Source organism: Tupaia chinensis, unplaced genomic scaffold, assembly GCF_000334495.1.
Source record: "Tupaia chinensis unplaced genomic scaffold, TupChi_1.0 Scaffold000708_1, whole genome shotgun sequence".
Taxonomy (NCBI): Eukaryota; Metazoa; Chordata; class Mammalia; order Scandentia; family Tupaiidae; genus Tupaia; species Tupaia belangeri.
This window is the reverse complement of record NW_006160231.1, coordinates 1,459,133-1,474,042: the sequence shown is the minus strand read 5'-3', so window position 1 is coordinate 1,474,042 and position 14,910 is coordinate 1,459,133.

The window sequence follows — 14,910 nt, the reverse complement described above, 5'->3', positions numbered from 1 at the left end:
AGACTGAACTGACAAAGTAGAGTTATGACTTGTGACTAAACCTTACTGATTTCTATGCTGTTTTTTCCAGGTTTAACGACTTGTGTCTTGAGCTGCCAATAGGTTCATGTACCTACTATTTGAACAGAATCCTAACCTGTTTCCTGGCTTTAAGTCTTAAGCAAATTACTCTTAACATTTTTTTACTTTGATTTATTAAAGCTATGCCTGCTTTTCTTGAAACTATATACACATATATATAATAACAATAATACCTATTTAAGGACCACAGTAAGCTATATAGCCCCACCAAGGTGCTACTTTATAGTATGTTTACTACTCACAGTTTCATGCCTAAAGTCAGACGTGTGTTCACAGTTGTGTATACATCAGCTGAACTTTTGATCGAAAGTGTTTAAGATATTTTGTGAATCAACAAAATGTGGGGGAAAAAGGAATAGAAAACAACTGCAGATACCAGAGACGATGTGGGAGGAGGGTGGGAAATGGCAGGGTGAGAAATAGGGAATAAAAAAACTATTTATGAATATATAAGAAATAAGAAGTGAGAAATTATTTGTTGACGATAACCTGTATGATTAAGACACTATACAGTGTGTTCTGGATGGGAAATCACATTTTGTATGATGTGATGATGTTCAGTAAATAAATGTAAAATAAAATTTAAAAAATTCCCCCAAAATTCCCTCCTCTCTCTCTGTGTCTCTGTCTCTCTCTGATGAGCACACACACCCTCTAGCAAAACAAACAAAAAAAGGAGGAGAAAAATTGAGAGAAAACTTATTTTCACCCTGCACTGATATCTAGGCTTGAGATTTTGAAACTAGAGTCCATGAATAAAGGGGTCCATGAATGAGACAGAAACCCATAAAATGTTGTGATAGTTTGTATATGTGTCTGAGTGCTTTTCTCTGAAGTACCGTATCTTGTATCATATTCCTGAATCTATGGCCCGATGAAGGTTAAAAACCAATGCTCTGAAACCAGCAGGTGGCATGGTGGTTAAGATGCTGGACTCCCACATGGCCGACCAAGGTTCAAGTCCCAGGCCTGGCGGCCTGCTTTCTCACTTTCTCTCTCTCTCTGGTGAGTGTGTGTTCACTATAGCAGATTTAAATAATAATAATCAATAAGATTAAATAAATAATTCTTTTTAAAAAGAACCAATACTCTTATGTTGAAAGTGGGAAGAAGAAATAAAAATTCATTTATTCTTATTTTGTGTCAAAGGAGGCAAAACATTTTAATTTCTTTGGTCTGGCAGATAATAATAGTTATTCTGATAAAACATTTCAGGATTTTTTTATCCTGTTCTTGAAAATACACTTGCTTAAGACATTTGTGGACACAGAAATGTTTTACTACCTGTTTATGATAACATGTATAGTATTCTCAGCTGGACTGGTCTGAGGTATATTTCATGTTGGGTAAATTCTACTTGCAAGCTAAATGATGTATAATGATCAAATGTACTAAATAATAATAATAATAATAATAATAATAATAATAGGGGCCAGCAGGTGGCATGGTGGCTAAGGGTGCTTGCCCCCTACATGGCTGACTGCAGTTCAAGTCCCGGAACCGGCAACTTGCTTTCTCACTTTTCCTCTCTTGCTCTCTCACTCTGTCCCTCTCTGGTCAAATTAAAATAAATAAATAAAGTTAAATAAAATAATTCTTAAGAATAATAAAAATAAAATAAAATAATATGCTTGCTTAAAATGTTGATTTTGTTGTTGTTAATGATTTTAAAACTTCCTGTCTTTAAAAAAGGCTTTCAAATGGTATTCAAAAATGTGTTCTAAAGGTAATGGATTCTGATGAGAGCGACATATCAGAAACAGCCTCTAGCTTTGCCATAAGACTCCAGCTTCAGAGGTGAGAACAATGGTGCTCTTAAATCCGCAGTCACTGGGCGGTTGCATTTGCTATCTGCTCGCAAATCTCCCGCACAAACAGGTGTGCCCTGAGGAAGGGAGGGACCGAAGGACCCGGTTAGTGACGTTCCAGACTGCTTGTGCACGGCATGCTCTACCGCCCTGTTGAAACCTGGAATTCCAAGGGGTCTTACATTTGTCTTTAAAGAGACAGCTGGAAATAGAAATATTTCCGTTTACCAGATTATCAGAACCTTTTTCATAGTCACTGAGGTTAATCTAAAGCAAGCTCTCTGGACCCTAGCTTTCTGTAGGGTCTCGAGACTGCCAGTGCCAACTGTGTCCCGTGCCAGCTCATACACACTTCGAGATGAACAGACAGGACACACCTCTTCAAGACAGGACATCAGCACCTTAGAACTTGGGGGACACCGTTCATACCGTTCACCAATGGCCGTCACCCACACAGAAATAACGAATGGTACCCCCTCGAGCTGTCGAACACCCAGTGTTTCAGGACACTCTGTAGAGGTTGCAAGCCAAAACTTTCTCCTGCCTATCGCTGTAAGTGCCTTCTAGACAAAAGTTTTAGCCAAAATGGTGGGGAAATCATTTAGATTAGGTCCCCAGTGGAACCAATTTTTTTAGGAAATGATCTCTTTTTTTTAGTAATTTTTTAGTATTTATTTTCCTAGCACCCTGAGAAAGAGGAAATGAGGGACCAGCAGTCAGCGTAAAGGCTATGTCGCTGGACTCCCATGTAGTCTACTGCAGTTCGAGTCCCAGACCAGGTGGCTTAGACTCATGCTAGGTGGGTGTCTGTGCGTGCCCAAGATCCCAAGAGGAGAATGGAGGAAAAGGGATTGTGGCATGGCCATCCCCCTAGGGGGTGATTTCTCACTTTCTGTCTCTCTGACTCTCTCTGTCTTTCTGGCGAGTGCATGTGCCCTATAGCAAAAAAAGCTTCTCAAAAGAAAAAAAATAAAGAAAGAAAGAGAAGAAGGAGGAAATGAGAGAAATGAGCAGTGCTTTTAATTCTTGTCCAAAGAATTCCAGGGCATTCCAGTTGCAGTGTTCATTTGTTTCCTGTCACCCAGCTTGGAATTGCCTGCCCTAACGAATGCCCAAGAACCCCCACAGGCGACCTGAGCATGGCTGGTGCGAGCTGCTCTGTGCACATCTGCATGGCACCGAAGGTTATTCTGCCTCCTCCAGGAGGACGCCAACATGGTTGCTACTTCTCGCCATAACGTGATGTCCCTACCATGAGCTTAGGGGTTAGGGTAAAACCTCCAACCAAACTGTAAATGCACTTGGGTTTCCAAAGACAGCTGAGGTCTGGACAGTGGTATATTCACGAATGTTGGCAGAGACAGTTGGCAGTCCCCCAATGTTTCTCTTCTTCTGTAGGAATAAACCTAGTGGGTTTTTTTTTTTAATTTTTTGTTTTTTAATTTGCCAGAGAGCACAGGTACTCACCAGAGAGGGAGAAAGCACCCCTAATGGGACACAGCTACACGACAATCCCGTCTCCATTTCTCCATCCCGTCGGGATTCTGGGCATGCGTGCACACGTGCCCAGTGTGTTTTAAGCTGCTAGGCCCGGGATTTCGATGGCATGGTCAGCCGCGTGGGACCCAGCTCCGTAACCACTAGTCACAGGGCAGCCCTTAAGTTCCTAGTGTTTAACTGCACAGTTGCCCAAAGGATACGCTCTATCCCTGAGCTTCTCTTACACCCAGTTGTGGACAAGTTCTGAGTTCTAGCCAATGAGATGTAGCGCGTCATGTGGCAGCTTCTGGAACTCTCTGAACAGTCAGGTGACGTGCATCCTTTGCCCATTTCTTTTTCCCCTCCCTCTGTCTCGCTGTCTGGAACATGGACGGGATGGCTGGAGTTCCACCCCCTACACTGGACCATGAGGACAAAGGCCAAGCCCGCAGAGGGATAGCAGTAAGGAGCTTGGGTCCCTGAAGACCTCAGGGAGCAGAGGTAGCACTCTATCTTCCAGCTGCCCTTGACGTGAAAGAGAAAAGTTCTGGTGTAACTGACTTAGCAAGTGGTTGGTTATTGCTACTATTCGTTTTTTAAATTTGTAATGGAGAGAGTATGTGTGTGCGAGAGAAAGAGAGAGAAAGAGAGAGCGTGTGCGTGTGGGTGTGAGAGAGAAGCACATACCACAAGTGCACGCATGTGACTCCCTCCCTCCAGTCCTTCAGCACGCCGGCATCCTGGGTGCACGTGCATACCCGGCCTGTTTTCAGGCCAACCAGGCCATGGGCTCAGATCATGGTTGACTTGTGGCTCTCAGTCTCACAGCCAGTGCGCTGCCAGCCGCACCACAGAGGCTGGGCTGGTTCGAGTCCTCGAGGGCCAGCATCCGGGAAGCAGTCCTGGTCTCTGGCTAGCAAGTTCTACAGATCAGCCTTGGTGAGCCGGAGCCCACTGCATTGGCTTCACGGAACTTCATGAAATTCGCGTAGTCTTATGTTAGGTTGTCCGAGGAATCACCATGCGTTTTTCTATGACTTTCCCAACAACCTAATCACATGGGCGGTGAGATGAAATCTCTTGTCAGCACGATGTTCTCATATATCTCGTTAGCTCTGTTCCCAGGCCACTCGCCATCACAAGGTGGGCGATACAGCGACTGGCTGATGTCGGCTCTCCTGGTGGCTCTGCCTGCTCGGCTGCTGAGCTCACCCTGTGTGCTAGACGCTCTCTGCAGCTCCTTAACTGTCATACACCGCTCTGCTCCCTTCATGGCCATGCCCACAGGCCCGGCCCTCAGTTCCAGGTCTCACGGTCCCCATCTCGCACTAGTTCTCCTTCCTGGCCCTGCCCAACCGCCTAAGCCTGCATGCCACCTTCAGCCACCTCTCCGAGTCTTCGTGTCTCTCCTCCCGTCTCCCGAGGCCTTCTGGCATTTCTGCGGCAGTGCTTGGTGGTCATTCGATCATTCGCGCCAAGTTTCTAGCGTCTCCCTAGCAGTGTGTTAGCACTGCCCCCGAGAGCTGGGCGTGGGCTGTGTCAGGAGGTGTTCCCTCCCGAGAAGCTCTGCCTCTCCGTCCACACCCTGCCCTCTGGACTCAGCACCTCAGGACCTCCTCCGGCCTCTGCTCGCCAGATCCTGTTGGTGCACCATGGCTGCCTCCTGTAGCCCCTTGGGGCTAAACGATTTTACCCCTTAGTAGTCTCCGGCCCTCTTAGATGTGTTATTTCCCCTACCTCTAATATTGTTCTGGCATCCTGGAGGGTAGGTAGGGGCATTTCTAAGCTTGTGTCGTCCTGCAGGACAGAAGCCTCTTATCTGTCTTTGGGCAAGAGGGGAGCACTGGTGTTTAGCAGGGAGGGGCCGGCCCGCTCTGCAGCCCCAAAGCATCAGAGGGGTTCCAGAATCCGAGGTGTTCAAAGTCGGTTACCCACACAGCCCCATCCCGTCACGCGGGCCCACCTCTTCCCAGCCGGGTCCCTAACCTCGCGTTGTGCCTCGTCAGAGTCCGGCCTTCTCTGGCACTCACTTCCTTTGTAATGAAGCCTGGGCCCGACCCGCTGCAGGCGGTGAGCCTCTTTCTATGCTGCCGGGAAGCCCTCTGCGGCACAGCTCATCCCACCCGGCCATTCATCACCCTCGCCTTCTAGAAGAGCTTTCTAGTGCAGCAATAGGCCCGGCAGGAGCCTTCTGACTCCACGCAATTATCGCCTCCTGCAAACCTCTCAGACGCTGAGGCATGGTCTTCATTACCTTCCACTGGCATCCTAGCCCACCCCTCCACTGGAAAAAGCTCCGGCTTCTGCAGTTCCAGCACGCCAGGGGCTCTCAGTACTCCACTATCAGCCATGACATCTTCGTGGCTGGTTGGCTTGTCTGTGATCCAGTTCTAAATCTCCTTTCAGAGTTCACTTCCTCCGCCTGCTTCTGCTAACCACGCCACAGACCAGGTTCCCAGGAAGGGGACCCTGAGGTAGATGTTTCCATGCAGGGTAACGAGCCATGCACGCTCTTGGGAACAACGCATGGAAGGGAGGGAGAAAACGGTGTTGCACGGGGGAGCTGAACTGTGATGCTGGTGCAACAGAGGCTGGAATGGACCCAGGAGGAAATCCAGGGCTTGGACAGCGCTTCTGAGGTGTCCTAGCTAGAGGCAAGGGGCTGGGCTTGCTTGCTTTTGGATACAGGTTGCGGGGCTTGGACAGCGCTTCGGAGGTGTCCTAGCTAGAGGCAAGGGCCTGGGCTTGCTTGCTTTTGGATATAGGTTGCCTCCACGTAGGGAGGCATGGCCTTGGGCACACCTTCATCCAAGGCCATCCTTAGAGGAGTCCGGTCCTTACCTTCTCCCAGGTACCGCCGCGGCTGGGGGAGTAAGTGCCCCCGTGCCAAAGGGGGAATCTGGTCCATGCACCACAGCACTCAGCGCAGAGCTCTGCCTCGGGGACCTCCAGCATTGCTCGCATTACACGTTTCCCCCCTGCTGTTGTCATTTTCACTACAGGAAATTCAAAACTCGGCCTCCTCACCCCCTGGGCTCTCGCTCTTGTGTGGCTCCGGACACTCATCTCTGCCTGGCATCTGGTCTGAGGCCCTGCCTCCCTCAGCTTCACATCCTTCCCTCTGCCCCCCCTGGCACCCTGGGGTTCATAATTCGCTTCAGCAACATCTCCTCTGGCCTCACCACCTTCTCTGAAAATGCCTTCGTCTTCTTGGCTAATACTGGGGTCTTCAAGGGGACCCCCACTGAAAAGCTGTATCAGTCAACCTGTAAATTGAGAAACAAAATAAAAATTGATACTGGGAGCCAAAATAGCCCGTTTGTCAGTGATAAAGGCCAGGTTGAGGAATATTAGCCCCAGGGGCTGATAACACTGCCCTGGAGACAGACGCAGCCCCTGCGGCACATACACTGCCACCTTTCCTAAGCCCTCAGTTGCACAGTTTTAAGTATCTCCCTATTGGACATAAGTTGTCTCAGGCCCTTTTTGAAAACGGATGAGTTATAATTGGAAAAAAAAAAAAGAGAGAGAGAGAGAGAAAAAATAGGACCCCCTTCCCCATGATCAATAAACAATAATAGAATGTTGCATGGTTGTGTGCCAAATGTAGAATGTTAGTGCTGAAACTCGGAACAGGAGGTGTCACTGAAAAATTAATGCCCGTTAACCGCAAAGAAGCCAAGCTGTTCCATCTCTCTAGTCTGTACACTCCATGCTTCTCCGTGACAGTCTCCTACCTCCGATTCTGCCACATTCCTCACCTCCCTCGCCCTCCTTCTCAGCTAATGTCTTCGCTTCCTTCGGTGAGAAAATAGAAGCAATCAGAGAGAACCTTCCACGAGCACCTACCAGCGCCTACCTCGGCGTCTGTGCATACACACCGCCTGTACCCAAGCTATAATTTCTCCTATCTGAAAATCTTGTTTTAAAATGTTTATTTCTGTTATTTTTGTTTGTTTTGTTTTAAATCTTGGTCCCCTTTCTCCTTCGGCTTCTAGCTCTTTTCTTTCCTTCATCGCGACATTTCTGTACCGATTATCTTCATTGTGTTCCCAGGGGGATGGCCACACCACAATCCCTTCTCCATTCTCCTCTCGGGACTTTGGGCACACATGCACATGTACCTGGTGTGTGTTTCAAACCGTCTGGTCCAGGACTCGATCTGTGGAGTCAGCCATGTGGGATCCAGCTACTGTAACCAGCACTCCACCTCATTGGCTTCCCCTCCTATTTATTTATTTATTTATTTATTTATTTATTTATTATTTTTGGAGAAGTTTTTTATTTGCTATAGGGTGCGTCTGCTTGCCAGACAGAAAAATAGACAGAGAGACACAAAGCGAGAAATCACTCACCAGGGGGGATGGCCATGCCACAATCCCTTCTCTTTCATTCTCCTTTTGGGATCTTGGGCACACACGCACATGCACCCGGTGTGAGTTTTAAGTCACCGGGTCCGAGACTTGAACCACAGTCGACTATATGGGAGTCCAGCGACATAGCCATTATGCTAACTGCTGGTCCCTCCCTTTTATTTTAATCTAAGATTTTTTTTAATGTCAGAGGGCATGAGCATGTGCCACAAGGAGCAAGATCATAAAAGTACCCCAGCACTCTGCAGGCCTGGTCCCACCACACCCCTTCCTCCATCTCCACCCACAGGACCTTGAGCATGCTCGAGCACACACACCCAGCACTTCCAAGTCTCCGGGTCCAGGACTGGAGCCCTGGGCAGTCACGTGGGATCTGGTTCCTACTGCACAGGGCTCAACCGCGCTGTGGGGCCAGCCGTGTTCTCTCATGAACTTATTCCAATCAGCCTTTGTAAAGTGATCCGTTGACTCATAAAAAATACTTACAAAGGGGCCAGCAGGTGGCAGGACTGAACTCTAACATGGTGAACCCCAGCTCCAGTCCGGGACCTGGTGACTTGAAAAATCATGTCAGGCACGTGTGAGTATATGCCCAAAACCCCAGGAGGAGAGTGCAGGAGAAGGGACTGTGGTGTGGTCATCCTCCCTGGGGGGGGGGGGGTGATTTCTCACTTTCCCCCCTTCACTGTTTCTGTCTCTCCAGCAAGCACACGTGCCCTATGGCAAAAAGAAAAAAAGAAAAAAAAGCTCAAAATCAAACTATATTTTATTGTACAATTAACAACCCCCCTTTCTCTGACACTACACTATTACATTGAAAGAAATACAAAATTTAAGAATAGTTGTCGTTATTAGAATGTCTAAGAAATCGAAATTTCCGGCGTTGCAGAATAGCTAGCCTTGCCATAGCACTAGATTTTCAGTTACCCAATTAGTCCTCAGTAACATTCCATAATAGAGATCTTATGTTGGAAAATGATACGAACTTAATGAAGTGCAATTAAAATAAATCACTTCCAAGAACTAGGTGTATTGACTCTGCATTTTTTCCTGTGCTCCCCACCAGGTGGAGCTGCTGAGACGTTTCCTTACAAATTCCAAGTTGAGGGAATTTTTTAGCTTTGCTATTTTTTAAAAAAATATTTATTTATTTATTTATTCATTCGTTCATTTATTTCTTAATTTGACCAGAGAGAGACAGAGGGTGAGAGTGAGAGAGAAAGGAAGTGAGAAAGCAAGCCACCAGATTTAGGACTCGAACCCTGGTCGGCCATGTGGGAGTGTCCAGCGCCTTAACCACCACACACCACCTGCTCCAGCACTCCCAGAGACAGAGAGGAAAATTGAGACATCATCCCCCAGGGGGGAAGGTTGTGCTGCAATCCCTTCTCCTTCAGTCCCCCTTGGGATTTCAGGCACGTGTACACATACATCCCGTGTGATTTTCAAGCCACAGGGTTCGAGACTCAAACCGTGCAATCACCCACGTGAGATCCAGCGCCTTAACCTCCACACCACCTGATGGTCCACTTTTAACTAAGCAATAGAATGTAATTCATATGCGTTGCAGTGGTTCTCCATTAACATTTGTTTTTATGACTTTAGACAAAATGTTCTTTGGGGCTCTGTAACTTGATGTGGGTCACTTTTGTGAATCAAGGACATCAGAGTAGGTGGAAATCGGAGTTAGAATTCCAATCACAATGGCATCAAAAATGGCGTTTCCAGTGATCACTGTGCATTTGGCTTCCAACAACCTTTCTCAGACTTAAAAAATGTAAGAGATACATTACTTTCTTGTAGCTCTTGTTCAGTCTATGAGATCTAGCCCCATTAAATAATATCACCTCAATTTTAAAAACCCAATTGTTGGGAACCAGCAGTTAGCGTAATGGCTATGTCGCTGGACTCCCACGTAGTCAACCGCGGTTCGCGTCCCGGACCCGGTGGCTTAAAACTCACGCTGGGCGCGTGTGCGTGCGTGCCCAAGATCCTGAGAGGAGAATGGAGGAGAAGGGATTGCGGCGTGACCATCCCCCCTGGGGGGTGATTTCTCGCTTTCTGTCTCTATGTCTCTCTCTGTCTGTCTGGCGAGCGCACGCGCCCTATAGTGAAAAAAAAAAAAACCTGTAAAAAACAAACAAACAAAAAACCCAATTGTTTATTCTTACATGGTTCATGAAAAGCCAGCTCTATTAGTTCTTTAAAAGATGGGCAAGAATGTGAAAAATAATGATTTCGCAGTTGGATTAATGGTTCTCTCTGTGTAGATACTGTGTGTAAATGCAGGATTTTTTTCATTGCATAATGTACATTGTATATCAATGAGACGGTGACCATTTCCTAAAAGTCACTGATTTCAGTGGGAAAATGCAATGGGTACAAATGCTCAGATTTTTTTTTTTTTTTTGAAGGGGCCCTGGCTATAGGGCGCGTGCCCTTGTCAGAGAGACAGAGAGAGACAGAGAGACAGAAAGCGAGAAATCACCCCCCAGGAGGGATGGCCACACCGCAATCCCTTCTCCTCCATTCTCCTCTCGGGATCTTGGGCACGCACGCACACGCGCCCGGGGTGAGTTTAAGCCACCGGGTCCGGGACTCAAAATATGGTCGATGACATGGGAGTCCAGCAACAAAGCCATTACGCTAACTGCTGCTCCCAGATGGTCAGATTCTTTAATTTGATGTAGATTTGAGGCATTCATGGACACTGAGGGGTCAATAACTTGTTTCATTTTATCCTTTGTGGAAATGGGATCTTGCTGTGAAATAGCCATCATGCTTTCTTTTCTAGACTAAACTCCAGCTTCTCTGCCTTTTACATGTTGATTCTATTTTTTGTCTTCTGATCATTATTGTTACCTTCTCCTGGTGTTTCCAGAATTGGGATGAGAAAAGGCAAGGCACATTTGCATGATCATTTGCCTAATCATCTACATTTATTTGCATAAGTTATAAATCTCTCTGAGGGACTGAAAAGCAGGCCCAGGAAGACAGAAGAGCCGGGTGGGGGTTGGCACTTGGCAAAGTACCTTCGGGGACCTTTCCTCAGGGAGAAGGGACTCTGGGATGACAGCAGACAGAGTCAGAAGAGCCAAGAAGAGCAGGCATCTGGGCTTGAGGGCACTGTGGGCTGCAGGAGGACCCGGACTGTGAGACTCACTGGAAAGCGCAAACACAGGAAGAAAAACAGGAGGCAGAAGCAAAACGCAACGCCTTGCTTTCCCCCTTCTCTGCGCTGGATCCTCCCATTTCCCCGTGCCAAGGGGGCAGCGGGAGCTCTGGCGGGCACAGCAGCTGGTCTGCGGGGCTGCTGGCAGGGGTGTGGCCCCAGAACACAGACCCCTTTCTTCTTCCAGGGAGGGAGTGGGGAGCTGCTATGAGTGGATTCTTGTTTCTCAGCCTCTCCACCCCCCAGTTAGCCGGGGGCTGGCTCTGGATAGCAGTCCGTCTCTTGTCCTTGGGCAGGGCTGAGCCAGAGGACAACATGAGAAGTAACCCCAGCACACTAAGGCCCCCTCTTACCTCCTGTGGAGTGGGGTTACCTCAGTGCTGGCCCAGACCCCAAGCCTAGAGGCTGGCTTCAGCAGAAGGGGCAGCGTAGGCAAGGGTCTTGGTCTGGTGCCCAGAGTCACTTGTTTCTATATCTCTACCATAGTAGAATAGTTACTGCCAGTTTTTAAAAAATTGTAATTATTTTTGGCTAGATGAAGGGGGGGAGAGAATGCATCTTAATAAACCTTAAGATTTGCATAATCACCGTCGAGTGCTTACAGGAACACCACTTCCTACTATAGGGTACTATCCTAAACATTCGGCACGAGCTCCTGCTTCTCATAGCAGGCCTGTGTGGTAGGGATTGTCGTTCCTCTATCTTACAGAGGACACGGGAGCACAGAAAGGACACTTAGCAGGGACACACAGGGACAAACCCAGTACTTTAACCCACACGCGCTCTCCCAGAGTCCATGCCCTTAGCTGCTGCGCTATGCTGTGTATTCTTACACTCACATCCATTCGCTACTGTAACAATATATGCGTGATGAAGCATAGAGTAGACATAAAAAATTCGCCAGCAGGTGCATGTGCTTGCCTGAAAGAGAGAGGGGACGTGAGAAACGTCCCCGCTCCCGCCACTGGGGCATGGTCTCACTGCAATCTCTTCTCCTTCCTTTCTCCCTCCCCTGGGGTTTTGGGCACGCATACGTGTCCAGTGTGTTTTGTAAGCTGCCAGGTCTGGGACTTGAATCACACAGTCGACCACGTGGGATCCAGCCACCTTACCCACCAGGCCAGGGGCTGGTCCCCAAACATGGACATTTTAAAAGGTAAAGATGGAGATAAATATGTAGAGAATATCTGATATTTTCATCCTTCACCCCAGGAGTTTTTCCAGTAATCTCCCTTTTGGAGGCCACTGTTTGAGAGTTCAGAGCCTCGTGGAAAGAGGTGGCCCACCATAGGCTCGGAGTACAGGAGCTGTGTCCCCACTGCCACGAACACCGTGGGCTTCTGTCGCTTTCCAGCAACACAGTCCCCTTTTAACATAACAATGTTTTGCAGGGGACTAGCAGATGGCATAACAGTTACGTTGCTAGACTTCCACACAGTCGACTGAGGTTTGAGTCCTGGATCCGGCAGCTAAAAACTCACACCAGGAGCGAGTGTGTGCGTGCCCCAAATCCTGAGAGGACAATGGAGGTGAAGGGATTGCGGTGTGGCCATCCCCCCTAGGGGGTGATTTCTTGCCGTCTCTGTCTCTCTCTGTCTCCCCAGTGGGCGCACATACTCTATAGCAAAAATCTCTCTTAAAAAGTGTTTCGTAGGTGCTCATGTGAGTTATACCTTTCATATACGTTGATTGAGAAGGGATAAACGCTGTTAAGGCACACTTGTCTTTTAAGTGACTTTAGAAATTAAACACACTTCCACAACGTACAAGGCAGCTCACACAAACGCGAGTGGCATGCGTTCTTCAGCCACATACCGGATTTGACGTCAGCGCACGTTTCCCCACCTCTGTAACGACCCTAGGCCTGTGGGTGCACGACTCTGCAGATGCTGAGAATTGCTGGCCTATTGCACAGAGCGTGGGTTCAGGAACCAGCTAGAAACGGCTTTGAACCCTAGCTCCACGCGTGTGACCTGGAAAAGTGACGAGCCACTCTGAGCTAGAGTCCCCTTGTTGGCAAAGGGCAGACAACCCCACTTTGCTCGTGGGTTGTGAGCAGAGCTGTAGATGGGAGGTCTCTGTCACATGCTGACACAATAAATGGGAGCTATTCTTTTCAGAAGGGATTTAACATTCAGGGTGCGGCTCGTGGCAGGGCCCTAGCCATCCTCTGATTTGTAATTTTGGACTCTGTGCCCTAAAGTGGTACCATTTCGGGCGCTGTGGGAGCCTCCCCATTGTGATCACTCTGCCTTCTAGCTGAGGGGATGCCTGCAGACCAAGGACTGCGATGGGAATCACAGCGCCCTCCTCCCGTTAGGAGTAAAGTGGGTGCTTGCGGCCTGCTGGGGCAGAGCCATTTAAACAGCCAGGGAGAAGCGCAGGTGATCCAGGGAGAAGCACAGGTAATCCCACAGAGAAGCCTGGAGCTGCAGAGGGGAGTGGGGCTGGGGTGTGGAGTCACACCGAGAGGGGGCCCAAATGCTGAAATGCTGCTCCCTGACCGCCTTAGCAACCATGTCAGCGGGGGAGCACTTCCCCATCTGCCCTAGTCTGTCTCAGGATGGAAATCGTCTTAGCTGGGGGCTGAATAATGTCCTAAACAGGTGGCCCTCAATCCTGGCTGTGCAGGACAAGCAGTCTGGGGAGCACTGAAAAAACGCTGACACTCAGCCAATCCCCCAGAGATTCCCATTTCTTTGGCTTTGGGTGGGGCCTGGGGAACTGGTATCTTTTTAAAATTTTATGGTTTGTTTGTTTGTTTTTATTATAGGGGGTGTGCACTTGCCAGAGAGAGAGAAATCACCCTCAGGGGGATAACCACACTGCAATTCTTTCTCTTCCACTCTCCTCTTGAGTTTTTGGGCACGTCTGCACACACAGCAAGGATGTTTTTCAAGCTGCTGGGTCTGGGACTCGAACTGCTCAGTCAACCATCTGGGATCCAGCTGCCCTCACCACCACGCCACCTGGCTGGCCCTAGGAACTGGTGTCTTTGCAGGCTACCTGGGAGATGTGCAGTCGGAACTGGGAAGCACCGTCTAAATTGTGTGCTGCCCTGTGATGTCCGGGCCAGCGGCCAGCAGAGGACAGACAGCGGCAGATGGCACAGACCTTTCTGAGGACTCCCGTGGCCCAGGCATGGTGTCAGGACAGAGGTGACTGTGTCTGACCCACAAGGAAGCTTCACCTCGTCGAGGTGGAAGGCACAGGCAGCCAGGAGCCTAGGTGGAGGGCATTGGTGCAGCCAGGATGCATCAGGGAAGGCTTTCTGGACTTACCTGAGTCACGAGAGGTGATACCCAGATGAACAATGGAGAGGAGGTGAGGGGATGCAGACAGATGGGGTAGCGCCCATGTAAGGGCTTCGACGAGCTACAGTGCACGGGGGCAGGCTTGGCTGGGGTGCGAGAAGGACACCAAGTCTGGGATTAGTAGAAGGAAAAGAGCGTAGCCATGATGTTAATCAGGTGGGTAAGAGGAGAGAGGTGAAGGGGCTGGTGGAGGCCTCTGCACTGGTCAGAAATGAGCCGGGTTGGGGATGCTCTGTGAGTGGAGGGAGACGGCCGAGCAGGTGGTGACCAAGAGAACCAGAAGCCACCGCGTTGGAGGAGAGGGAAGGCAGCGAGGGGCAGGGGCAACCTCTGCTGAGTCTGAGCCCCCTTTGGCTCACGGGGAAGGCGGGGAATGTTCCTTCTCCAGCTCCCTCCCTGGAAGGGCTTTTGGACCGGCCCCTCACCCCACAGCACGGCAGCCTTCTCTCCGAGGCTGCCTCCTTTCGGAACTCGAGGGTCAGCGTTCACTCTGGAGAAGGCATTTTGTCTGGAAGTTGTTTTGCTTGGTCTTTAAAGTTCTTGGACATCCATCCTGTGGATGACAGTGTCGTCGATGCGTCTGCGATCAGATAGTGTTCCCTCCCACCCTGGGGTAAAAACGTGTGTCCGTGTTTGTTTCCGGGGCATTGAGCCAGCGCCTACGGCGTGCTCTGACTCCCGAG